This window comes from Pongo pygmaeus, chromosome 1 (genome assembly GCF_028885625.2).
Source record: "Pongo pygmaeus isolate AG05252 chromosome 1, NHGRI_mPonPyg2-v2.0_pri, whole genome shotgun sequence".
NCBI lineage: Eukaryota > Metazoa > Chordata > Mammalia > Primates > Hominidae > Pongo > Pongo pygmaeus.
Window position 1 is genome coordinate 64,445,097 of NC_072373.2, and position 17,570 is coordinate 64,462,666.

General features: G+C 39.1%; 1 long non-coding RNA gene across 1 annotated transcript; it reads left to right on the plus strand.

Annotated features, from left to right (window-relative positions):
• Positions 1–5,245: 5,245 nt before the first annotated feature.
• On the plus strand, positions 5,246–16,431 carry LOC129021176 (uncharacterized). The gene is made up of 4 exons (XR_008495954.1): positions 5,246–5,324; positions 5,899–6,020; positions 6,981–7,258; positions 16,250–16,431. It is a non-coding gene; the product is annotated as an uncharacterized LOC129021176 (long non-coding RNA).
• Positions 16,432–17,570: the final 1,139 nt, after the last annotated feature.

The window sequence follows — 17,570 nt, forward strand, 5'->3', positions numbered from 1 at the left end:
AGCAAGAGTTCCCCCGAGAGCCAATTGTTAGAAAAGGACCCGGCACCTTCTCCCTCTCTCTTGCTTCCTCCTCACCGTGTTATCTCTACACGGTGGCTCCCCTTCACCTTGCACCATGAGTGGAAGTTTCTTGAGGCCCTAATCAGAAGCAAATGTTGCTGCCATGTTTCTTGTATTGTCTGCAGAACCTTGAGCCACATAAACCTCTTTATACATTACCCTGCCTTAGGTATCGCTTTACAGCAACACAAAGATACCAAGTCTGTGTTATATAAATTACCACATCAAAATAATATGCAGATCTAAGTAAATGAAATTGCCTCCAAGGTTATCTAAAGTCCTACTACAATGTTAAAGAAAAAAAAATTCCTGACACTTATTAAAGATGGTAAGGAAGACTATTCAAGCGGGGCAGGATGGCAGGCGCTATTACAATGAGGTTTTTGTTATCAGGGGAACGCGATCAGGTTCAACTCCAAGTACAACAAGAGAAAGGGGGAATTTATAGACAAGGAGCACAGTGCAGGAGTAGGTGGATGGAAAATTGCCAAGAGAAAGCATCAAGGGTAAGGGGATTCTCTAGTTAAACAAACATAATGGGATTCTTGCTGAAGGCACGTCAGGGTGATCTGATGTTACGTAGTGGATGGTGGAGGATGAGAATGTTGATCAGATTTTGAGGATGATCAGATATTAAGGTGGGAGATTCTGGCTAAACTGATTCAGCAGGATTCTTGCTAAAATTGGACAGTTGGGGGACTTGCCCAAGGTCACAGAAGCCTGACTAAGGTTTCGTCAAGGGGAGACTCAGTAGCACAGATACAGCCCTAAAAAGGCACTATTACAGATATGGCTGTAAAAAGGCACTGTTTCTCTCCTTAAGTTGGAAACCACAAGCAGGAAATGGTCTACAAACACTGAGGTTTCCTTTCAGATCCTCCTTTCAATCCACGAGCTCAGCTGACCATGTCTTATGCAACTAAGAAAGTTTTTGTGGCAGGAACAAAAGTTGATTTAGGGATTAGGAGTATCCCAGTCTGGCTCCTGAGTCTTCTGCTACCTGAGTTATCTGTAACAAGGTCTTCAGGAAGACAAACTTATAAAGGTAAGCCACTTGGTACATTGTAAATATTCAACAAACATGAAGGCCTAATCTAAGAGCTGCAATCATATCTGCGTGGGCACATCCCAGACTCAACTGGAGTAAGTGGAGGGGTCTAAAGAAGTGGTCTTCAAACTGGGGTACTCATAACTCTGGGGATATAAAGACCTTCCAAGGGTTCACAGTCATGGGTAGCTTTAACAGAATCAATGTTCAAATCCTCAGCTCCCACGTGTCCTCTCATAACACTGCTCTACAGAAGAGAAGTCTGCAGCGGCCTGTGGTTCCCTTTCCCACATCCTCTCTCGCAACCAAAAGCCCTGCAACCATTTTGTAAAAGAAAGGGAAGGCAAAGCCCCACTGGGACCTAAGCTTCCTGTGTGCTTGCTCCAGGGGTAAACACCTCTGGGCCACCAAGCAGAGGGACCAGGGAATGGAGATTTCGGGAGAGGTAGGGCAAGGTGAAGAAAGCCACAGCAAGGCTCCACGCCTTTTCCCTGATTTTCTCTCCCACCCTCCCCAACATTGTGTCTCTTACATTCAGAAGTGAGGTTGCACAGACATGCATGTAATCACATTTATTTTCAGTAAAAATAAATAAATAAAGTCAACTTTTTCCTGACAGAAACAGCCAGTGTAATTTGATGCAGATAATTTGCTCTATGAACAATTCCTGACCTGAGACAAATCTGAAACTCTGTGATTTTAAGGAAAAGGTATTTAAAGCATGAAGATAATACTGTTAAATAAAAATCACAAGAGGCCATTGTTTTGGACTAAGTTTCTGCACCAGGCCTCAACAGACCAGATAAAAAATCAGAATGGGATCACTCATACTAAAGTTCCCTTCTACCAAACTCAAACTAAGTATTTATTTGACCTTCTGAGAAATCAGGAGAAAGAGGTAACAACTGATTTTCCAAACAAGCCAGTTTAAATCTTCAACCAGTACGAAAAACTTCTACTTAAATCCTTACACACATAAACAGTTAAAAGTTTTAAAAAGTGGTAAGTTAAAATATAATTAGATACTATCCTTTTTTACGCAAGTGGATACAGAGGTAGTAAAACTAAAAATTTTTAATTAACAAAAAACCTATAAATTTTCAACTTACCCAAAGATAGTACCCAAAACCAAACAATATAATTAACAATTTTTAAAGACAAAAAAATGAGTGTCTTAGTTTCAAAGTAAAAACTGATTTCTGACTGCCTAGGAAAAACAAAATGACTGACATCAGGTAAGAGTACAGAAAAGCAAGAAGTGGGGAGATTCTCTAAAATGAAAACGTTTTCTGGATTCTTGGCCAGCTACTTTTAAAAGGAAATGTTTTTCAAAATACTTAGGAGTAGTTTCAAGACAATTTATGTTTTTTTCTTTTTTTAAATAAAGGCTATGTAAGAACTGGTGGATCTTTTGTTTCATTACTTAGTAAATTTGAAAAAAACACACACACAAAAGAAGTAGCCTGATGTTAACTAATCAGTTATTTCTGTCTCTCTCTTTTTTCTTTTTTTTTTTTTTTAACGGGGATTCTTGCTCTGTCACGCAGGCTGGAGTGCAGTGGCATGATCATAGCTTGCTGTAGCCTAGAACTCTTGGCTTCAAGTGATCCTCCCACCTCAACCTCCTGGGTAGCTGGGATTACAGATGGGAGCCACATTTTTTTCTATTATTCTGCTTCCCTGTCCTGGCTTACAGAAAAGTAGCTGTGGAATGACTAATATCCTCTTTGCTCTCTTCGCTTCTGCTTTCTTCAGCCGTCCTCTGCCTACAAAGCTAACTCCTTCTGCTCAGCTCATCAGAACACTTATTATATTTTATGGAATGAAGTGTTGCCCAATTCTAGAACCACAGTACAGCCAACTGAGCTATTTAAACTGTTTGTTGTAATTTTGTCTGTTGACAACATAAAATAGATCCTTTACACAATATGTTCATGTTGACTTGAAAATCTGCAAAGAGATACTAAGTTTTACAAGTCTTTTAAAGCTTTTGAGAGCAAAAACTTTGAAGACTATTGGTCTAAGGAACTTAACTGAAAGGTCTACACCAGCTTATACACATGATTTAATGACAAGCACAGGTCTTCTTAAGGAAAAGGTGATTTTGAATGGAGTTAGACTGTTCCCAGCCCAATCTTCAGGAAGTTGTGTCCATGTCAGGGGAAAAATGGCTTACAAATAGTGCTGGTAAAAAACATGGAGCCACATCACCCAGATATCTGTGTGAAACAGCTCAAACCAGCACAGTTTTAAGACAGACAAATGAGGGGTGAAGGACTAGCGTCATTATAGTGCCTATGCCAAGAGCCACAGGGCACCAGAAATACCACAAGGTAGTCAGACAGACCACAGAAATTCAAATCGCTGTCTGACAAACCTTGGGAACCTTCTGCATTAGTTGGGAGAAGTTGTGGGGAGCAGGATGCATGTGGTTCTAGCTCCCTCTATTTCATCCAATCTGTAGGATTAGCATCTCATTGCTGTTCTTAATAGCTCACTGGGCATGGCCTGCGGAAATGCAGGTAACACTTTAGATAAAATGTCTAGAAGTCATTAAATAGACAATCCCTTTCTTCATTGTCTCCACCTCCAGCCTCCCTCTCTTCCCAATCAAATATGAGGAAACTGAGTCCCAACAAAGTTGAACTGTCAAAAGTTCTGAGGCAGTGCCTGGTCAAAATGAAAAAGGAACACAGACATTTCCATTTCTGTTTCTACTCAGCTCTCCTAATTTCAAGTCCAGAATTTTAGCCACAAACCAGACACTACTGCAAATAAACTCCTAGAAGGACATTACTTTGTATTTTTCTCAAGTTGATTTTTATGTCATTTGGCTAAGACACAGAATTGGACGTAGACAACAAGCTGGGTGTGAAGTTGTAACTCTTCCTGACTCACCAGGTGCACCACTCCACTTGGGCAGCAGCTCACCCATCAATAGGACAAGCCCTACTAGGAGATGGTGGCAGGGATTTGTCTGGATGCTGTGTGATCAACAACGACACAACAAGTACTGGTTTTCTTCCTTCGTTCCCAGTCTACTATACCTCCTCTTGATAGTGTCACCTGTTGTAGGGACTCTGGGAGATCCCTATGGGTAACAGAGGCCCAATTTGTAAAAGGAAAGAAAATTATTTATATTGAGAACTTCATCAAGAATTTTCAGTACTGCTTGTCAAAGTACAGATATTAACATGAATTTGATGTATTCATAAGAAAGACCAACTATACAATCTACAGCAGAAATTCTCATACAGACACTATACAAAATTTGAAGACGTACACTTCATGTGCTAAAAGATATTTGTAGACTTCTTTGTCAAGAACTCCTCTCTATGGGGTCCCAGGTTGTACCACATTTCTGCAAAGTTCACACTTCTAATCTAAATCAATGTTACTTGGCTCCCTTGTACACCAGTTTCTTCTAGACCTATAGGGTTATGTACATTCTGCACGATTTGACAAAATCTTGTGAATCATTCTATTTCTCAAATTTTTGTTTCTGATCCAATCCAGCTCACAGCACCTTTTACAACCTAACATACTTCCAAGTATAACTTAGAAAGGGAATGGAAACTACAAGGATGGGGAACTTCACACATTTCCCCCAGATAAGGCAGATATTGCTCATCAATTGCCACATTTGTTTCATGGATTCAGTTGAGGTTCAGTCTCAACTTTTCTCGTCCTAATACTCCAGGCAACAGTGACAACTAATTAGAATTGACATCTAAATATCTCAATTAAAATCTATTTGCTTGGGTAAGCATATGCACAGAAGAAAAGAAAGAAAAAATCTATTTTCAACCCCAGGATTAGACTTAATCACAAAAAATCTAGTTCTTGAGAGTTTTTTGTATTTGGGTTTTCTTTTTGTTTTGTTTTGTTTTTTTTTTTGAAGATGAGGGCTCACTATTTTACCTTGAACTCCTGGGCTCAAGCGATCCTCCTGCCTCAGCATCCCAAATAGTTGGGATTACAGGCATGTGCCACTGCACTGGCCTTAGAGTTTTTTGAGGATCCCAAATCTTATTCCTGGCACTTAAATGTTACATTCCCAATGGCAACATTCTTTAGATGACTCCAAAGTTCCATCTCTCTTTGAATACACATTAGAATTCTAACCTCCTGAGTTTTGACATGTACCAAGAAATATCTTCAGGTGTGGAGATAAGGGACGGTTTATCTACTCCCTCTTTTCCTTTCATTCTTTGGAGTGAGTAGACCTGCTATTTCCCAAAATTTCTACTAAGTTGGCCCTTAGGATTTTAGTTTGATTTGAGTTTAAGGTGGACATTATATCTGTTCATATTTTGTCTGACTTATCCACCCTTCAGGACTCTGAAAAATAGTCACTGCATAGTTATTATTAAATATCAACAGACTTGAGAGCTTATCTATGCCCCAGATAAGGCAGATATTGAATGAATGAGCATAATTCCATGATGAATAAGCATTATGGAAAAGTAAGTCCAGATCTTATTTTTTTTAGGATTTCAGAAGCTAAGGAAGATTCTTAGAGTTTGTAACAGAATCAAATGTATCTGGTTCAGTATTTTACCAAGAGTGCTCCTTAGAACAGAAGACCACAAGTTCCCTATATAAAAGGGATCCTATAACCAAGTTTGGGGACCCTGAATCCAATGTTTCACTCAAATATTCATAGTTTACATTATCATATTAAATGTTGTTTTAAAAAATACTGCAGTAAATAGAGAGGCCTATTCAGTTGTGCCTAAGCCAAACTTCTGGGGAGCACTGAAACTTTGTTTTCTGTTATCTGTTAACAGATGGAATGACTCTTCTAAAGAACACACTGTAGGAAGTCTGAATATATCCAACCTCTTGCCTCAACCAGAAACGAAACTTACAATGTGAAAGATGATGACCACCCTTTATAAAACATCCTCAGGTCTGAAAAGGCTACCAATTCCCTTCATGACCTCTGTTTAATCCCCACAGGGTCAAGTTCTTACTTTGTCTAATTGAACTCTCTCTTGCAACAATTCATTCTCTGCATGTTATCTTTTCCCTCTTACTCTCTCCCTTGTGGATATGGAGAAGTCAATAGCCTTCTCTTTAAGAAAACCATCCACAAAGGCTTTAAAAAAAAAAAAAGCAAATATAAGAATATTCCTCCCTAGATTAATTAGTTTCTCATTGCCTTTAAGACAATCCAAATGCTGGGACTGCCCTTTCTATTTCATAGAATGGGTTGTTGCCTGATTCTAAAAAATAAAAATAATAATAATAAAAAGACATTCCAAATTCTAAGGAATATCAGTTGCAAGCAAGCCACCCTTTTCCCTGTTCATCTTCTTCTTTCTTTCTTTTCTTTTTTTTTTTTTTTTTTTTTTTAAGAGATATCGTCTTGCTATGTCTCCCAGGCTGATCTGGAACTCCTGGGCTCAAGCAATTTTCCTGTCTCAGCCTCCTGAGTAGCTGGGATTACAGGCATGCACTACTGTGCCAGCTTCACCTCTCTTTCTTTGGCATCCAACCTGCCTTCTTCTTACCCCCTCTCCATCATACTCTATTTAGGAGTCCTCAAATATACTGTTTCTATTTTGCACATGCTTTCTAAAATGCCTTCCCCTATCCACCAGGTAAACTCATACCCATCTTTCAGTCTCAGGTCAAATCCCACCTTCTCTGGAATCTTCCCAGATCACTGGCTCACCTGCCCTTCTTCCAGGCTCCAATAGCATTTGGAATCTATCTTCCCTCAGCATATCACAGTGATTATAGACATATATTTCAATATCTAACTTCGACCCCATAGGACAAAACCTTACCACAGTACCTGGTGTATGATAAGCATGTAATCAATATTTGCTTAAGGAATTAAACAGGACCCTCTGCTTGGCCACAGCCCTTGTCCAGCCTTGTGTGGCATGAGATTGGAGAAGACCTTCAAGCACTGTCACTCCTTCAAAGAGTGGATGTCCCACTTATCTGACAGCAGCAACCTACCAAAATCCCAGTGACAAAAGAATGACACAGGGGTGAAAAGCAGCTTCCTGTCCTGGAAAACCAAGTAATTTTGTACCTGATCAGGTCAACATGAGTAAACTCGTCAAGATAATTAGAAGGCCCTTAAAGCTCGATGGTAATCAAGCCCTCTTCCTAGTGGTGAGCAGAGACAGCTTGGTGAGTATTTCCATGCTGATTTCTGAAGTGTATGAAAGTGAGAAGGATGAAGACGAACTCCTGTATGTGATAGTATATACCTCTAGGGAGACATTTGGAGTGAAGCTGTCAGTATAAGACTAGAAACACACACACAAAATGCATCTATTCCAGAATGTTTAAATCATTCCCAGAGTGGCGGGGGGAAGGATTAAAAAGGGGATGTTACCAATTGAGATTGATCAGTTCATCTAATCACAGATCATCAAAACAGCAGTGTTCCCACCTAGGAGTTTAGAAAGTTGTGTTTGTATTTAAAGCAGAAAAACTGAGCTCTGAATGAGCAAATTCAATTTTAGAAAACTATATTATTTATCCTAGGCTATCTTGTTTTCTAATTTTAGAAGTTCAAAAATAAAATACTTTGCATTCTATGTTGCCAGTGAAATAATTCTTCAAGTTCTTTTAATGCTCCTTTCCCCACCCCCCTGCCCCCTAAATAGGCACTTGCAATTGGAGCAGTAACTTAAAGGCATTCAGAGAGACACTGAGTCTTCTCTTTAGGTTCATAGAACCTGCCACGTTTTATCAGAAGGGTTCTTACCTAACTAGAGAAATCTGCTTAAGAAGTTCTCTAAGCATAAATAGTCCAGCAACCCCCTCCAAAATACATTTGCCATAAGACTTGGCACAAAGCAGGGAAAATGGGGGTATATAAGAAAATGAGACTGACTGTGAACTGCTGTTAAAGATTCCTAATTCCTAATAGAAATATACCAAAAGGCAATGCTCTTGCAGTGTTAGAAAGTTCTTATTTGGTTTGTTCTTTAGACAGTTAGTTACACAGAAAAACACCACTACTGTACAGGAACTTTGAATAATTTATAAATTTGGTCTAGTTTCTTTAAGGCCCTACAGAAAAAGAGGGGCATTTCTTGTTTTGTATTTTCTCTAATCTAAGAGCACAAACTACTGCCTGCTTTGGTAAATGAAGAAGCAGTTGTATCTATTTCATTCTTTAGGATAGTATTAGAAACTATAGAAAATGAAAACTAAAATCATTAAAATTTAGATGCATTCCTTTCTACCTCTTAGCACAGTTATACATGACCCACGTTTTGTGTTAAGTGTGTGACTAAAATGTATTAGTAAAAACTAGTTCAGTCATGACTGTTAGGTCAAACAACTATCAAAATTATCCCACTCTGATAAAAGACTACAAATTGGGTTCGATGTATGCTGCTTGGGTGATGGGTGCACTAGAATCTCACAAATCACCACTGAAAACTTACTCATGTGACCAAATATCACCTGTTTCCCCAAAAACCTATGGAAATAAAAAATTAAAAAAAAATCCCCCACTGTAAGTGTAGGTCAGTGGTGAGGAAAACATAGCAAAAGGAAATATGATCTTTACAAATATTAATGTCAAGAGTTAAACATCTTCCAGGCTCAAACTAGAATAAGCTACCAGTGCTTCCCACTGCCTACATGGGGTTCGCTACTTACTATTTTCATGGGAGTATCACAGAAAGATCACAGTTATACCACTTTAGGTTATACATGTAGCAGGTCATAATTTACTCTGTGTACTGAATATGTATGGAATACCTGTATCTGTTAGTGAAAGTTATTTTCTGTAATGGAACGGGGGAAAGCAACATAACTGTACATGAGCCCTCAACTGATCATTAAAGGGATTCCCATCACCTACTCTCCCCGCTGCAGGTGTCTGTCCACATGTCTCACTTTTGAAATGGACTATACTTTTACATTATGTAAGTTTTTTGTTGTTGTTTTTTGTTATTGTTGTTTTGAGACGGTGTTTCGCTCTTGTTGCCCAGGCTGGAGTGCGATGGCGCAATCTCGGCTCACCGCAACCTCTGCCTCCGGGTTCAAGCAATTCTCCTGCCTCAGCCACCCGAGTAGCTGGGATTACAGGCATGCACCACCACACCCGGCTAATTTTGTATTTTCAGTAGAGACAAGGTTTCTCCGTGTTGGTCAGGCGGGTCTCAAACTCCCTACCTCAGGTGATCTGCCCACGTCGGCCTCCCAAAGTGCTGGGATTACAGGTATGAGCCACCGCACCCAGCCGACATTATGTAAATTCTTAATCAGCCTGTCTGGTTTAGATTGTCTATGTCATCGCATCTGACATTCTTGTAACTACTACATGATCAATAAGACTCCTATAAGAAATACTGCTTAAAAAAAAATACTACGTTGAGAGGTGACCTATATCCCACATAAGCGGATAGTCATTTATAAGTGACTAAAGGCACAATTGTCAAAAAAAAAAAAAATGTCAGAACTTTGGTGGATGTATAAAGTCACAGTATTAGTGATAATTTCAGACTTCTTCCAGAAAATTCTCCCAATAGTAGCATTGCTAAGAATTCTCAAAGATGTAAACCACTTTTGACTGGGCTATTACTTTAGAACTCTTTTTATTAGAGAACTATGTTTCAGGCACTAGGAGGAACACATTCTTTTTAATGTTGAAGGACTTTGGGTTCTGTAAAAGAAAACATTTTTAGTACCTTTATAGTTAGGTATATAACATATATCAGAACATAAAACATTAATAAAGACAGTCACATACTTTATAAAGACTAGTGAAAATGATTACTAAAAATAATGTAGGCTGGGCACAGTGGCTTATGCATGTAATCCCAGCAGTTTGGGAGGCCAAGGCAGGTGGATCACTTGAGCTCATGAGTTGGAAACCAGCCTGGGCAACATGCTGAAACCCCATCTCTAAAAAAAATACAAAAATTAGCTGGGCATGGTGGTGTGCACCTGTGATCCCAGCTACTCAGGAGGCTGAGGTGGAAGATGGTTTGGGCCCGGGTGGTAGAGGATGCAGTGAGCCAAGATTCTGCCACTGCACCCCAGCCTGGGTAACAGAGCCAGGCCCTGTCTCTAAATAAATAGATAAATAAATACCGCAAACCTTTTTTTTTTTTTTTTTTTTTTTGAGACAGAGTCTCGTTCTGTCGCCCGGGCTGACGTGCAGTTGCGTGATCTTGGCTCACTCCAACCTCCATCTCCCGGGTTCAAGTGATTCTTCTGCCTCAGCCTCCTGAGTAGCTGGGACTACAGGCATGCGTCACCATGCCCAGCTAATTTTTTTAATATTTTTAGTAGAGATAGGGTTTCACCATGTTGGTCAGGCTGGTCTCAAACTCCTGACCTCAAATGATCCACCGACCTCAGCCTCCCAAAGTGCTAGTATTATAGGTGTGAGCCACTGTGCCCAGCCAAACCTGCTATTTTGGATTGCTATGGAAAAGGAATAAGAACATTTCTTTAGCCACATATATAGAACAGTAAAATTCAGAATCACAAACATAACTATGCATCCAAACATAACATTGGTGAATTTGTCAAAACAATTAACTATATTTTTTATTGTTCCCAGTAGCCAGGAGGATCCCAGAATGGGACATTAATAAATTCTTTCAGTTATCAGCACTCACTGGAATAAATCCATCTTGAGAAAATATGCCAAGAACATAGCAGTTCTGATGACAATGCACCACAGGCAACGGTTTAAGTTGAGAAGTGGGATGCATTACAAAAGCCAGGACTATTGGGTTACAAGTGATGAAAATCCAAGTCACCTGGCTTAAAAAAAAAAAAAAAAGGGAAGTTAATTGACTTATGTAAGTATAAGTCTAAGCATTGACTTCATGACTGGATCGAGGCCCAATGTCACCATACCTTGGCCTTGGCCTCTCTTCATCTTACAACCCCTTTCCTCTTCATTGCTTTACTCAAAGGCAGCTTCTCTCCAAGTGACGGCCCCAGCAACACCAGGCATATATCTCCCAGATTCCTGTCCAGTCAACATGCAAGGATTCATTCTACTTGGATCAATTTTGGTCACATATCCATTAACGAACATTCACTGTGGCTAAAGGGTTGTAGTCCCAGAAGGAGGAGTGAATGCTAAACAGCCAGAAACAATAAATTTCCACCATGGTAACTGCATAACAAATTTTATATTGCTTTTCAGCTGTGTAAATACCTCAGATCCTAGTTCTTAAAAATTAGACATCCTGAATTCATGGAGCCATCTGTCATATCATCATGGTTATCTCGAATTCAAGTGTTCTCTTTGTGACAATTAAAGCATGCTAGCTTTATTTGTGAGAAGGTTCTTATTTAACAGCATGCTGTCTGAAGTTTTGTTTTCTTTATATTTTAGCCTAAGTCTCAAAGCTGAAAATAAGAGACAATTTTCCCCATATTTTAAAGAGAAGTGTCTGACACATCCATGCCACTTAGTATAAAAAGCCAGATCAGTCTAGTATTTATAAAACTCTTACCTCCAGATTCTATATGCCAAAGTCAATGAGAACAGGAATTCAAAAGAGTAAAGAATGTGTTGGCCTTTTTTCACCCCTTCTCATAGAGGGGAGAATGGAGATATGGTTAGGCTTTGTGTCCCCACCCAAATCTCATCTTGAATTGTAATTCCCATAATCCCCACGTGTCAAGGGAGAGATTAGGTTGGGGCAACTGAATCATGCGGGTGGTTTCCCCCATGCTGTTCTCGTGATAGTGAGTTCTCACAAGATCTGATGGTTTCGTAAGGGGCTCTTCCCGATTCACTCGGCACTTCTCCTTCCTGCCACCTTGTGAAGAAAGTGCCTTGCTTCTTCTTCACCTTCTGCCATGATCGAAAGCTTCCTGAGGCCTCCGAGCCATGCTGAACCATGAGTCAATGAAACCTCTTTCCTTTATAAATTACCCAGACTTGGGCAGTTCTTTATGGCTGTATGAAAACAGACTAATACAGTGTGTTATCTCCCAACCTCCCTCATAAAGACGGGAGGCACCTGCAGAAGGTGAAACAGACACCTAACTTCCCAGCAGAAGTATAATTTATCAGATGGTGAGATGAGAAAAATAAAGCAGAATAAGGAAATGATGGTTGTGGGCATGTGCCACTTGAGACGGGGTAGTTAGGGAAGGGCTTGCTGATAAGGTGACATTTGAGCAGAGGCTTAACAGTGAGGGAGCAAGCCACGCTAGCTGGAGGGAAAAGCTTTAAGCAGAAAGAAGAGTAAATCCAAAGGTTCTTGGAAAATGGTTAATATATTCTGGGATGGAAAGAAAGACACTGAAACTGGAAAGAAATGAGCAGCAAAGAAAGTGGCAGGAATTAAGAAGACAGATTAAAATGGAGTTGCCATTTACTACCATGTGGTAAAGAGTAAAGTAAAAGTCAGAAAAAGATCACACTCCCCATGCCCACTGTGGGTTCCTGAGCCTTGGGAAGTAAGGGAAGCCAGTGAAAACTTTGAATTAGATGTGAGATTAAAGTATTGATTTAGATCTAACTGTATTTGTTTTTCTTTTACTATCTGAAAATGAACCTTAAATATCCAAAAGGACTAAAAATGTTTGGTATCTTAAGGTTTATCTATAAGGCAAGAATGAAAGAGTTATCAGCGAATGTTTGAAGATCAGAAAAAACTAAACCCACTCCCCATTTGTACCCCACAGATTCTACCCTATTAAATAAACTGGTTACTTTCTAAAAAATCAAAAACTTCACAACACATCTGTAAACTTCACGGTATTCAGCACAATGCTTTACACAAAACAGACACTCAGTAAATATTTGCTATAGCCCATCAAGTAGGCCAATATGCCATTCGGGAGAGTAAAAATGATGTGGCACTAGATTAACGGTCAGATAAGAGAGAGGTGGGATAGGGCTTAACCTTATAAATTGCAAAGTTCAAAATTTGAGATTGTAGACTTTGCATGTGGTCTTGACTTTTAATCAGAGTCAACTACAAACAACTTACTGCAAACTTGATAGAATGAGTAACCAGTCTTTAGCACTGAACCTATGTTTGCAATTTGCTAGTTTCAAATGCATAGTGTGGACTCAAGGAAATACAAACAGCTACTGTATTATAAAATGAAATAAATTGAACAGAAAGAATAGGATACAAAAAGGATACTTTTAAAAAGTGACAGAGATCACTAAATTGGCTATTTCCATTTCCATTTTTGACTTAAACAAATCAAAGTTTGTTTCCTTTTCACATAGAGGAAGTCTAGAGTTTGGGAGTCCAGAGCATGTATGGCAGCTCAAAGGTCACCAGGAGCTAGATTTGTTCTATGGCACTTCTCGGATCATCCTTGGTGTGTCACCCCATGGTCTAAAATGGTAACTTGAATTTGAGACACTTTTTCTAAGCCTATCAGCTCATTTGGAAGTAACATAGGAAGCACTGTACCCTTTTGTTTGGAAAACAAATATTCTGAAAAGTTTTCAATTCATTCTGACTGGCCTAACCTTTCAATAACTTGAATTTCATTCTTTATACCACTTTAAGTATAAAGTGGTATAGTATGGCAAAGAAATGACCATGGTTCTTTGATATCTTTGAAGATTTTCTTAACCTATATGTAACTGGCTTTTCTGATATAGACCCTAAGGCATGTCTACATTACTATTCCTTTGGGTGAGGGGGCATCATGCTTTAAACTTGGTGAGACCAATAAGAGATTATCTAGAAATTTCTATATACAGTAGTGACAATGTGGTCAATTAATGAAGCCAATTTCCCAGTAGACAATCTGGTACCTTTAAAAATGTATATAAACTAAAAGATTTTTCTCTTTCATTTATATTTAACATGCAAATTGGACATCCATAAATTCATTCCAGATAGAGGAAAACTAATAAAAGTTTTATGATTCAGTACATCTTAAATCATTTAAGACACTATAAGTTCTTGAAGAAAGCATTTTAAAATTTACAGGATCCTCTTAAAAGCAAAGAAAATATTAGTTCTTTGCAGAAAAGGAAATTTCCTATTCAACTGACGTAAAGAAAATCACTTCTAGGCTGGGCACGGTGGTGGACGCCTATAATCCCAGCACTTTGGGAGGCCAAAGCGGGTGGATCATGAGGTCAGGGGATCGAGACCATCCTGGCCAACATGGGGAAACCCTGTCTCTACTAAAAATACAAAAATTAGCTGGGCGTGGTGGCAGGTGCCTGTAGTCCCAGCTACTCGGGAGGTTGAGGCAGGAGAATAGCTTGAACCTGGGAGGCAGAGGTTGCAGTGAGCCGAGATCACGCCACTGCCTCCAGCATGGCGAAAGAGCGAGACTCTGTCTCAAAAAAAAAAAAAAAAAATTAAAAAGAAAATCACTTCTAAAAGTTCAATTCATCTATTTTTTTAGAAGACAAAAATTATGTGCAAAAACACTGGGATAGAAATTATGGCTAGATGCAAAATGAACCATGGTCTTTATCCCCACAGACCACAAAGCAAAATACGTTTCCCTTTCCATTCCCACAATAGTTTCCTATTAACAGAGAGAGCTACAAGAGGCACAGATGATTAAGACATGAATTCATTCAACACTTCTGAGGTCAGAGGCACAGCCCACTTAGGAGTCTGGACGGCTTCCATGTACTCACAGATTGTAATCACTTAATTCTTTTTTTTTCTTTTTTTTTTTTTCCCCCTCTGTAGCCCAGGCTGGAGTGCAGTGGCATGATCTCAGCTCACTGCAACCTCTGCTTCCCGGGGTTCAAGTGATTCTCCTGCCTCCCAAGTAGCTGGGACTATAAGCATGTGCCATCACACCCAGCTAATTTTTGTATTTTTAGTAGAGACGGGGTTTCACCGTGTTAGCTAGGATGGTCTCGATCTCCTGACCTCATGATCCTCCCATCTTGGCCTCCCAAAGTGCCGGGATTACAGGCGTGCACCACTGCATCCAGCCTCACTTAATTCTTAAATTTGTAAGTATAAAAGTACCCTGCATTGGATTAAGTATCAAATAAATGTTACTAATGATATGTCAGGGTTCATAGATTTGGAAGAAAAGCTATATATGCTGGAGTAATTGGAGGAAGCCTTAAAATAAATAAGTAAACAAATATTTACTCATAACACTACATGTCAAGTACATATATAGGTTGGTGCAAAAGTAATTGCAGTTTTGGCCATTAGAAGTAAACATTTGCACCAACTTTATTTCTGTGAGATAAGTTTTATTGCTCCCATTTTAATGATTAGAAAACAATCACCAAGAAGACAAGAGATCTGACTTAGGTAGTTGAGTAACAGAGCCAAGATTTGAGACTAGGCCTCAAGTCTAGCAGCATTCTTTCCATTATACCAGCCCACTTCTTGGAAATGAAAAGGTACTAACAGGGTCTAAAAGGACAGGAGCAAGGTATTGAGAACAGAGAAGTGTTATTGTGGGACAAGGGTGACTCAGGCATAGTGACCCAATAAGGCCTGTTGGTAGACTATCTTGCCACAATAGTTTTCCTTTCACATTTTTCTTTTTAGTAAGATATTGGAGATGGTTGAGAAAGAAAACATTTCACTCAATAATTCTTTCCCCAATGGCACCGATTTTGGAGTAGTACAGCAGGGAGGAATTATTTTCAAGCGGCAGGAACCTCTAGCTAACAGCTTTGTGACTTTCTTTCATAGTTAGTCTAATTCAGGCCGGGTGCCCTGGCTCACGCCTATAATCCAGCCACTTTGAGAGGCCAAGGTGTGTAGATTGCTTGAGCTCAGGAGTTCAAGGGCAACATGGCAGAACCCTGTCTCTACAAAAAATACAAAAATTAGCAGGGGATGGTGGCACGCACCTGTAGTCCCAGCTACAGGGAAGTCGAGGCTGCAGTGAACTGTGATTGTGCCACTGCACTCTAGCCTAGGTGACTGGAATGAGACTCTGTCTCAAAAAAAAAAAAAAAAAAAAAAAAAAAACAGAAAGTCCAGTTCACTCAACTCTTGTAAAACATCATTTTCTCCTTGTACTTTGCTCCTCTTTAGACAATAAAAATACAAGAAAGGAGAACTCATGTTTACAACCCAACCGCTCTTTCCTTTCTGGTTTTTTTCATTGAAGTAGTCTCTGGACTTTATGTTGAGTGATCAGTTTACACAGGCAACAGTTGGCTAGCTAGTCTAATTGAATTATTATTCTTTTGGTTTTTATTTCCTGCAGCACTACTTCCTGAATAGTCCAACTGAATTATATTGGGTAACTTTCATTCACCAGGTATCCAGTTTTGAATGCGATCACAACAAAAGATCTCTCTCTGAACTGTATAGATTGTGCTATATGTTACCACACTTTTGTTTATACATTTAATTTAGTGATTACATTAAAAACTGAGTTAGTATAAAGGCTGCTTATTCCATGCCTTGCTCATTCTCAGCAATCAAGTTGATTAAAAAATAAGTTTTTTGATTGAAGCCTAGGGTATACATCAGAGTTCACAGCTGAATATGACATTTCCAAAGATGGAGCAGGCTTGAAGTTTATACAATGTTACAGGATACATGCTTGAATGACATAAGAAGTTTTAATTCCTAAGAAACTGTTGAAAGAAAGAGCAACTATTAGGGAATCTTGGTTGTTGGATGAGGAGGCTAGAATTGTTCTCAAAAACTTTAACAGTAATTACTTTAGAAAACTAGCAAAAAGTTATTAGTTAAAGTTTGCTTGGATAATGTAATAGCCGACAGGAATAATTCAAGACTGAAGTATTCTGAGGCATGTATTTGGAGAATTATAACCCTTGGATTTTTTATTTTTTAGAAAAGGGGTCTCACTCACTATGTTGCCCAGGCTGGTCTTGAATTCCTGGGCTCAAGAGATCCTCCCGCCTCAGCCTCCTAGTAGCTGGGGTTACACAGGCAGGCACCACCTTGCCCAAATCCTTGGATTTTTTTTTTTTTTTTTAATAATCACAGTTTGCCTTATTCTGATGAGGTATTTATGGAAGCCTTATCTGGAAAATGGAAGATTTTCTCTGAAAGGGAATACTAATTTAAAAAGCCTTTTTTTTTTTTTAACAGAGGCATCAAGTTCTCAATTTGTTATACATTGTAACACAATTTCCAATGACCTACTTTAGTGGAAGTAAGTATGGACGTTTCAAGATTTTTCCCTAGGCTTCTTGTGACTTTTATGACACTACCATTTTCTTGTTTTGGCTCTTAAGACACCATTAATATACCCTAACAATATTTTCAAGTGCCAAAAGGAAGGAAGAGAAAGAAATTTAGAACAGTAGCACTGATTGCAAGGGATGAAAGAAATATACGACAGAAGAGTCAGTCACTTAGGGTACAGGAGAAACTAGCAGACTGGAGGAGGCAGGCAAAGCATTGCTTTTTTGCCAAGTCACAAATTGGCAACAGTTTTTCATTAGGCAAATGACACCCAGAAAATGCAGACAGTTGATCAAAAATAATGTAATGTGGCATAGAAGTTTTAAAATGTAAATAAGATTCTAACTTAAATTAAGACTGACTGGTAA